The sequence below is a fragment of the Aptenodytes forsteri genome, unplaced genomic scaffold (assembly GCF_000699145.1).
Source record: "Aptenodytes forsteri isolate BGI_AS27 unplaced genomic scaffold, ASM69914v1 Scaffold55, whole genome shotgun sequence".
Classification (NCBI taxonomy): domain Eukaryota; kingdom Metazoa; phylum Chordata; class Aves; order Sphenisciformes; family Spheniscidae; genus Aptenodytes; species Aptenodytes forsteri.
Window position 1 is genome coordinate 8,204,159 of NW_008796063.1, and position 10,528 is coordinate 8,214,686.

Sequence of the window (10,528 nt, forward strand, 5' to 3'; positions counted from 1 at the left end):
GGGGGGCAGTGGGGGGCCCAGTTCCCACAGCCCCTGCCCCAGGGCCGAGGGGTGCCTGGACCCTTTGGGAAGGGATCCCTGGGGTGCAAATATCCTCCCTAGCTCTGGTACAGGGATGGAGAGGCCGGGAAGGGCCACCCCGGCCAACCCCACGGGATGAGGTCGAATAGCGTGTGTGTCCCTGAAGTCCAAAGCCGTGCTGGTGCGGCACACTGCAAACGCCTGCTTTTCCCGGAGGGAGAAATAGCCTTGAGGAGGAACTTTTTTTTGACCTGGGGAGAGATTGCTTTTGTTTTCCTGCCCTGCTTTCTAATAAGCATAATCCTGTGAAGGATGGGAAACGGAGCATCGTGGATGTGGGACCTGGCTGCAAAGTGCCGGGCCAGCCTGGGTACAGCGGGGCCCTCCCAGAGCAGCCAGCATTGCATTTTGGGGCTAGTTGAGCACATTTTTGTGGTCCTCTGTGCTCAGGAGCAGAGCTGTGCAAACAAGCGTGGGAGCAGCCAGTGTTTGCACATGTCCTGGCAGGGCAGGATGAGTCCCTGACTGCCCTGGAGCACCTTGCTCCCCAGGGGTGCGGAGGCCATCTCCTCGCCTTCTCTTCTTTCCTGGGATTTTATCTACCTCCCAGACCATCCCGGGATGCCAAGCATCCATCCAGCTCATGTCATCCCTGTGCACGCTGGGCATGGGTGCGGGGCAGGGCGCGGGGAGCCATGCATCACTCCCAGCCTGCAGAAAGTTGCCGTGCCGGTGTGCAAAACCAGCCTCAAACCTGAGCTCCAGCCCGGACAGACAGACAGACACACTCAGGGAGGGCACCCACGACTCTCGTTAGAGCTGATGAAAGCCGAGCCCCAGGGTGGCTGCTGCGTGTTTCCCAGCCCTGGCTCTGTGCGACTGGGGTCAGGAGAAGGGGAATTGCTGGCAGCCAGGCAGAGCTCCGGGTTTTTTCAATGCAAGAAAATAAGGAGAAAAAGGGAAACGCCACCCCAAACTTAGATCTGATCCCTACAGCAAGTCTTCTGTCCAGCTGGCTGAATCCACGATCATCACCAGCTCCGTGTCATTGCACCCGTACGCTTGGGGACACGCTGGCAGTGACCCTGGGGTGGGAGGAGACGACAGCAGCTTGTCCCCAACAGCCTCCAGCCTACGCTGCCACCCGCCCGGGGACCCAGCAAAGCCACAGTGATGTGGCTCACTCGACACAGCCAGCCCAGGAAGCCGCGGGCAGGTGATTACACACCGGCTGGGTGCTTCAATGCATTTTAGCAGGTGCTTTAGGAGTGCAAAGTCCAAGAGACACAGAAAAGTTTAAAACCTCCTGCATGGCAAGGAACGCGAGCGTGTTAATTTTCAGGGATGGTGCATGGGAAGCAGAGACCCGAGGGGCTCCTGGGCACCTTTTTCTCCCAGTACCTTTTCTGGCAGACGCTATACAGACTGGCCATATGAAGATGGGGAGCCTGGTGGGGGTCCGAGCAGGGGTTAGTCATTGCTGCCCCAGGGTTTTTGCCTGCCCTGCTTGTGCCCTGCTTGTGCCTGCTTCCCCCTGGCCCCTTTCCCAGGGAGGGAGACTGAAAAGGGCCAGTGCAGCAGGCTCCGGCCAGGGAAACAAAGAACCCCTTGTCCCACGCAGCCGGGGCAAAGTGCAGAGCCGGCTTCCCAGGCTTGTTCCTTTCTCCTTCTCTTTCTCCCACTCTGTTTTTTTGTGGCTTTGGGGTGGGATTTTTTTGATTTTTTTAAAGACTTTTATCCAAGAACAAAGTTCTGACTTCAAAAATCATGCAGATCTGCCTGGCTCTTGCTTTGCCGGGGTGGGGGAGAAGAAGGTAACAAGGGGATTAAATTAAATTATTCCTCGGGATGGTTCACGTGTGAGCATTTGAGCTCTTCTGGAGGCACCAAGACAACCTGGATCAGCCACTCCATGGGCACCACACACTCACACGGGCAGAGCCATGGGACACTTTGCAGGAAAGCTGTCCCCTACACACACCAGGGGGGGAACAGCCCTAACAGAGACCCAGGCCAGGCTGCGATTTGGGAGAGATGGTGTTTAGTCCTGCCTTCGACACTGACTCTCTGGCCAGCCTCTGCCACGTCACTTCATCTCCCTCTCACCCCCCTTTCCCCCTCTCCAAGTGAGGATAATGATTTTGACATCCTCTAGGTGAGCTGGTGGAAGGATAATGTGAGAAGGGTGTAAAATCACCACTAGGATACGGATGGGGAGGTGTGAGCTGGGGGTTGCCTCTACTCCCATTGAACAGCTCACCCCTGCTCTTGCAAGAAGCCGGTCCAACACCCAACACCCCCAACCCTGCTATAAATCAGGCTATATACACGACACGTGGCTGCGTATCTATGCGTTGAGTAGCTGGGCTCCCCCTACACATTGCTGAGGCCATGGCCATGGCCGTGACACTCGAAAAGCCACCACATCCCCTTCACAACCCGCGAAGCACTAAATGTCAGAGCCGTGGGTTGCACTGTGGGCTGGGGGACGAAGGAGCAGCCGGCATGTCCAAGGTTGCTCCCAGGTGATGTGAATCTCCCCAGACCAGCTAATTGCTACAGGTTTCACGTGAGAATGCCTTATAAAAGGGCTGGGCTTGCTCAGGATCTGGTCTAATGTCTTTGGAGGTGGGATGCTGGTTTGCTTTGTATTCACCCTCCTGCCCAGGGAGCTGGGCGGTTCCCGGAGGTTTGACTGCAAATCGAGGGGATTTCTCCTTCTCTTTGTGACTGGGTGTTACAACTGGTTTTTAAGTAACAGAGGAGCTGTTGAAGGATTGTATTCTGATGTTGGCATCTTGTCAGAGAGGAAGGATGGAGAAAGCCTTTGCTGGATGCTGATCAGCAGTGGCGGTAAGTCCTGCTGGGGCCCTTTGGGTTGTCCCTTGGTAGAGCAAGTGTTGTGATGCCTGAAGTGACAGCGATAGAGCAGATATGTCCCTGCAGGGCAGACCGGCCCCAGACCTCTTTTCCATGCATGGTCTGGATTTGCCCTAATGAGCTCAGAGGCTGCACACCCAGTGCAGATGCCAGGGCTTGGTCCTCGGGCTTGCACTCATGTGTGAGCTGCTGCAGCAGCATCCCTGTAAGCTGTGGCTTGGCACATGCTCTGCTTCTGACCTGTAATCTGGTAATGCTCCAGCTGCAGTCCCTGCTAAGAGGCTTCATCCCCCTGAGCTCCTCTGTGGCTTGTAATTAGCTCAGTCCTGGGGAGCTGTGTGTGATGGTGTGGTGCAGGGCCCCGAGCGCTGCTCACTTATGGGGCATGATCCCAGGATGCAGGAGACAGAGCAGAACCACAGGGATGTGCTCAGGGTCCCCCCTCAAGTCCAGGACATCAATTCTGCAACTCAGTGACATGGGAAAGGCTCAGCAGCCTTCCTCTCTCCCCCTGTGGTTGCAGCTCCTGGTGCAGAGCCTCCAAACTCTGCAGTACCGCAAAGCTGCTTTATCCAGCCCAGGAGCACTTGAGAAATCCTGCTTTTCCTTCCTACCCATTGACACAGGAGCCTTTGTCACTGGGAAGCAGAAGGCTCAGGCTGATGCTGCCCAGCATTGCCATCTGCAGAGCCACCCACGCAGGCATGCGCATGGCTGCGTGGCACCCCGTTAAGAGCTGAAACCTCTATTTCCATGCCTGCTCCTTGGTGCTTGCATGCTCCTATGCGAACATATGGTGCTCCTGGTTTGGAAAGCTGAGCTGTGTGTACTGTAAGCTTGTGGGTTGTCTCCCTGGGCCAGAGGGGGAAAGGGGCAGCTGGGGCAAGCCTGCTCCGTGGGCTACTCCTTTGATTCCAGCCCATCCCACATGAGAAGGGACAGGAGGGCTGATGGAGCAAGACAGTGCAGCGTTTTCTTTTGTATTGGTTCCTGGCATCGTGCAAAGAGCTGGCAGCTTGGGTAGGGAGCAGAAAATGAAAGGCTTTTCATCTAAATCAGTATTTCTCAACCTTTTTTATGGGTAAATTAGCAGATCACCAGATTTCTGGAGTAACCTGCCAAGATGCTCCTGGTGCAAGCCTTGCTTCCGCAAAGCAAGTCAAAACAGGCTACAGATTGAATCGTCATTCATCACCTCTGATTACCCTCATGCCCATTTTGCTCATTCCCAGCACTTTGACATGTGGTAACACCCTGGGCTGGCTGGCTGTAGACCATCCCCTGGCACTATATAGCCTGCATGCCATGAGAAATGCTGAACAAGTCTGCTTGCTGACTTAGAGAAGCTCCCAGACAGGGACCATGTGCTCAGCCATGTCTGTGCTGTACCTGGCTCTGAACCACAGGCACAGATGTCCCCCATGAACGGACAGGGAAGACACCCCATCCCCAGCACATCCTGCTACCACGGCAGTGGGTACATGAGGGGCCGAGGCTGGCAGGAGGGAATATGCTGCTATTTCCCTGAACACACCAGGGACCACACCAAGGGTATACCCGATTCCTGTTCCTTGCTCCTCACTCTAGCAGAGACAAGCATGGGAGGCTCCAAGCCAGGCTGGACACAGGCATAGACCATTTCTGGACCCGTGAGAGCCCATATATATCTAGCAGGGCTTGGTTGGTGGGTGGAAACTCAGCAGGTAATTCCCAGCATGGTCATAACTGTCCATATTCCCATCCTCTGTGCAAGGATATTTATTTTTCTCTCCAGCAGGCTTTCTGCTGTTTATGTAGATGGCATCTCTAACTCTTCCAAGGCAATTCATGACCCTGCAACTACAGCAGAGCTGTTTGTTTATTCACAACAGATGGGATTGGTGAGTGTTTCACAAATTACGTTCTGAGCTGGGACTTCTTGTTTCATTTGGTACTTGTGAGACCTCCAACAACAGCTGATTAGTCACAAAATGACTCTGATGTCCCAGGTGTTTCGTGAATGTTAGGAGGACTGTTTCCAGAACTGAAAATTCTCTGTTATTCCCTCTTTGCTTGTCTGGGAAGTCATCGTGCATGTTCCTTGCTGCCTTGCCTGCACTGCCTTGAGCACAGAAGTTAGTGGGACAAATCCTGAGCTGGCTCTGCCTGCTTAAACTCTGCAACAGCCTGAGGTGGGCAGGGAGTGAGCGTGACCACCAGCCCCTCTGCCTGCTGGCAGAGGATTTGGACAGTTTGGGGGCTGGAGCCTTCCCAGCCTCTAACCCTGGCTGCCACTGTGACTGTGAAATTACATGGGCAGGTCACGGTTTCTCAGGTCCATAAAGTCTCCCCATAGCATCCCCTGAGAGACAGGGCCAGGTTCTCATTTAGGATTCCTGGATGCTACTCAAGTACAAATGATATCTGTAAATTATTCAGCAAATGCCTCTGGACAACGAAGGCACAGAAGGAGAATCATGCATTTCACCAGCCAGGCAAGCAGATACTAGGATTTCCATTAGTATTATTTGCAACAGAGAGCAGGGCTGTGTCTAGTGCTACAGTACCAGCCAGTCTTGCTGAGCGCAGCAGAGGAGGTAACTCCTTGCCCCTGACCTGCTGATCTCTCCCTGCATAAAATCCTTTCCTCAGCAGCAGCAAGCCTGGACTATAAACTTGAACAGGAGCACAGGCTTGGATCCAAACTCTCCTGAAGGTCAGCACTGCTCAGCTCAACTAATTGTCATCTGTTTGCATCAGGAGTATGATGTTCGTGGTATTGTGTTATCATGAGAAGTTACAGTGGATCACATCGAGCCCATTGGACTCTGGATTTTCACTGCATGAAAATGTTGAGGTTCAATCACACCTGGAGGACCCCAAAGGGAGACCTGAGCTCTGTGTGTTTGGTCATGTCTCCTCTGCCTTGCTCAGCCCCTGCTCTGAGCATCCATCCCCTTGCAGCATCTCTCTGGGTACTCAACCTTCTGCAGCTGCAGCCAAGCACCCCCCAAGAGCAATGAACTGAAATAACAGTCGTGCTCTTTTCCCTTCCTTTCCATAGGAGCTGTAGTTGGTTTGCATTGCTTTGTCTCGCTGTGGAGCTGGGGGTGTGGGAAGGAAGGAGGAAGGGAAGGCAAGCCTGGGAGTAGTCCTGGCAGAGCCCCGTTTCTCACATTCACTGACCTGCTGCGCTGGGCAGTGGCTTGAATTTCCCATGCATCGTGTTGGCAGCCACCTCATGAAGCTGGCCATAGCGAGCTGTGCCAAAGAATCACATCAGGCTGATATCCAACACTGGCTGAAGGAAGGAAAAGACCATCGTGCATCCATTTCCCAGGCAGCCAAGAGACCGTCCTTCCCCCAAAAGCACAAGGTACAGGGCTTGGCTTGCCCGCTGCTGCACACCTCCAATGCAGTGATCCCCACCTGAGCCCATCCTGCCGGGTCCCCCAACCCTCCCAAAGGAGGGAAAGGGGCAGTTTGAGGGAATACCCCATAGCAAATGGTGCTCCAAGTACTTGTTGCCTTTCAAATACCTGGCTCCAATGATAACTGTACCCTGGGCATCTAAACCTACATGAGATGAATCCTACCAGTACTGTCTTAAGAGGGTATCTGAGTCAACCTGGCCCCACAGAGCAACTGATATGGAATTGGTCGGTGATATCAGGTGATCCTGGTTTTCCCTAGGTATTCTGGGGGCCTCCCCATCTCTTGGAGCAGTGCCTTTTGCAGCAAGGGGACCTGCTCAGCTGGGGGCTGCCTGGCAGGTCTTGCTGGGGATGGTGGGATGGGGCTGGTGCTTGCACGGTGAGGAGCCCCTACCTCTCGAGCAGCTCCGAGCTGTGATATCAATGCTGAAAGCTTTTCCCTTCCCACTGCTTCATCCCACGTGGGCTGTGGGGGAAGCAGAGCTCTTGGAAAGCGTCTTGGCGTGTGTGGCAGCAGGCAAGGGCTGCGTGTGCTTTCACTGCAAAGCAAACAGGGACCAGATCTTCCCAATGCGGTAGCTCTGCTCAGGCTGTCAGCCTGGCATTGCTTTTCTGGTGTTTGGGGTCTGAGCACCCCAATGTTTTCTCTCGCTCCTCTTCCTGCTGGTTCTCCTCTCCCTCTCTTGCCTGGAGATGCTGGAGGAGGGGTTGGTGAATGTCTCCTTGCTCAGTAATTACAGGTGCAGGGAGCAACAAGGAAGGTCTTCCCAGCTGTCTTTCCCCAAACTCAGAGGATTTGCTTTTGAGCAAGTGTAGAGTTCAGCTCTCCAACCCCTTATGCCAGTGAGGAGGTGGCAGTGTCTACATTGCGGACACCAGGCAGGTGAGGACAAGCCTGGACCACGCACCTACAGAGGCCGCTGCTCTCCCTAACCTCCTGCTGCTTCTGGGCTGAGAAATTAATGTGGATTTTCCTGGCTGCTCCTCTTTGTTACTCTGCATAGGGCAAGACAAGCAAACGCAACAAGATTTAGAGCTTTTTACATGAACAAATCAAATTGTGAACTGCTATCAGTTAATTAGGATGATTCAGTGCCCTGCGCAGCCTGCAGCTCCCAGCAAACCCCTCTCCACTGGCTGCTCCGGAGCTGCTGAAGCCAGCCAGATACAGCAGCTCCCTGCTTAATCATGTTTCCTTTCAATTATGGCTCTGGATGGCCAAAGTTCGGGAAGCGTTTTGTGTCCCTGCAGGGAGATTGGGGCTGAGCCACAGCCCCACGGCAGCTACATGGGCAGGAGGCACCAGACCATGTCTGAGTAAAAAGTGGGCCAAAGCAGGGTCAAAGTTGGCGGTGAGGTGGAGGGGAGGGATCAGTTACTGGCTCGGTGTAACCTGGTCGATGAGACTCAATCAAGATGCGACTTGCCACTGATCTGTTGCTCGGGGGGGAAACCAGCACCGTTTTGGTGAGCTGGGAGGAGGAGAGGAAAGGGTGGAGGAAGAAGGGGGGAATAACTGTCTAGTGGTTGGATAAAGCAAGAGGAATCACATCTGCTTGCACCCTGTAACTGCATGCTGCTGCCGGTGTCATGGCTGAATTTGGCCTGTCAGGCAGGAGGTGGATATCATTTGCCATGGTGCAGGCTGTGAGCGACAGGGAAAGCCTTGCAGCAACGGCATGCTTTAACTCCCTTTCCTCATGGTGGCAGAGATGGAAGAGCCTCCTGGACTCCGCAGCAGAGCAGAAACCACCAGCCTCATTTATAACTACAACCTGCTCAAACAGCATCCCTATTCCTACCACAGCAACAGCTCCCTCCGCTTGCTTTCTTCCCCTCCACCCCAACTGCGATGCTCCATCTCCAAAGCCCAGCTGGGAGGGATTCAGGGACACCCCAGTGCCCCTCCAGCCCCAAGATTTCTCCTGGCAGTTCACAAAATGCTCCCATATTGATTGCTGCCTTTCATCTCTTTGTTCAAAGCCTGGTGCCTTTGCTACAGCTTTCACACAACAGGTCTTTCATCACCACGCTGTTTTTTATTTATTCCTTTTGGCGAGTGTATTGATGGCCAAGTTCCTCCTTTCTTGGTCCTCACTCAAAATTAGATAAAACAACATTAAAAATGAAGCTGTTCCAGGCTTTTCCACTACAAGGAAAACTTTCTAATTTTTTTTTTCAAGGAAGGCCACAAGCAAGAGTTTCTCATCCTCTGAAAAGATGTCACAAGATGCTTCTGATGACTTGGAGGGCATGTGCCACCGTGGCTCCTGCTCATGCCAGTCCCCATTGCAGAGCCCGGTCCCTGTTACTTGCAGCCCAGGGAAGCTGATAGAGCACCCCGGCACAAAAGGAGCAGCTTTTAGGGTCTCTTTTGGGAAATGCCATGGCAGAGCATTTCTGCAGAGAGGAGAGCTGGTGTGTGTGGAGTGTGGGGGGGATGGGGATTAGCCAACTGTCATTTTTAAGCACTAGGCTAAGAGGATCTCTGCAGTGATGTAGGAAGCTCTGGATTAGCATCTTGTGCTGGTGATCGCCTTGGCATGTCTTGGGGTGAAAGCCAAGGGAGCGCCCACCTCCTCCTGCTCCCTGTCCAGCCCTGGCACCCAGCGAGAAGTGGAGGATGCCCCTGCGGACCCGACCCTTCCCATGCCCTGCAACCCCTGCCCTGCACACGGGCTATATCCCTGCAAGGCACTCTGTAACACCTCATCCCCATTTAACAAGTTGTCCCTAGAAAGGACCATCGCAAAGTTTGAACGTGCTAATTTTGGATAAATCAAGCAACAGGCTGGCAGATGGGTTCTGCTGGGGGGGGCCTGAGGTGGGGGGCAGCCCCTGCTCTGCTGCCCGGCTCCCAAAGAGCCTCTGCACCACTGCTGTAGGGCAAAGGTACAGTTTTTCTCCTCCTCTGGGGTGACAGAGCTTTGCTCGGCCTCATCTCCCCCTGGCTCTGTCTTCTGTATGCCAGCTGAGTAAAACAGTTTTGAATTCTCTGTTTTCACAAGGAGTTTTGGACCAGATGCATCGTGCAAACCTGCTAGGTACCTCCTGCATCTCCCCCAAGTAAAGGTTATCAGGAGGCAGCTACAGCAACAAAACGGTCTTTGAGCAGGTGCCCACATGTTTCAAACAGCTTTTGGAGGTGCAAGCGTGGATTTTCCCCATGGGATGCCTGGAAGGAGAGATGCTGGTGGCTTGGGGGGGTGGGAGGGAGGTCTCCTGCCCTTACCCAACCCAGGCAAACATCCCTCAGGGATGCTTCTGCCTGAAGCAGGCAAGAAACACCATCACCACTCTTTTCCAGACAAGTTTTTCTCTGGTATCTGACTCTAATAGGACCACTGGGAGTCTCACAGTGGCGGCAGCAGCAGAGCTGAATGCCCCCAGGAACTGTGCCAGCCTGTGGGACCCTCCGCAGCCATGAAAACATCCCCACCACAGTCACAGAGAGCTGGGGACAAAGCCTGTCCTCGGTGCAAAACTGAGCACCCCCAACACCCCCCTGAGCCCCGTCTGGCCATGCATCGCCCAGCGCTCTGTGATCTGACTCATCCTCGGCCACCCGGCGTGCTGGAGGGCTGTGGGTGGCCGCTGTCCCCGTGTCACCCACCAGCTCCCTGCTAAAGGCTACATCTGATCCCGCAGCAGCGTGCGTGACCAAGTGCCCTCTGACCCATGCCTGGTGGTCCTCAGGTTTCCCCCTACGCAAGTAATGCCATGAGGTTTCCTAACGCACCTGAGTTGCTAAAACAAGTCCCTGCTGCTGCTGGAAAACCTCCCTGGGTATTTCACAGCGGAGGGGTAAAGGATCCACACCGTTGCATCCCATTGCGAGCCCTGCAGAGCCCCTGGGTCCTGGCTGGGGGAGCCACCCCGAGGGGGCTTCACCTGGGCACAGAGGGACCCTGGTCAACATTGGTCCCTCCATGGAGGGTTTGCAGCCAGCGGTGGGGTCGGTCCCCCAGCAGTGGGAGGACAACGGTGAAGTTAGACCCAGCAAAAGGCAGCGAGGGCTCCCAAGGATGCTCAGAATCCCTTAGGGCTGCAGAAAAGCAGGTAGCCTTCTCCCAGAAGACCAGCCCGCACGTGCCCTGGGCTTTGGGGCACTCAGCAGCTTTTGAAGGTCCTTTCGGGCTCCATCCCCGCCGGAGCTGAACCCGGGCAGGGGCTGGGGCTGTCCTGGGGCTCCGCAAGCACCGGGGGGCCGGGGG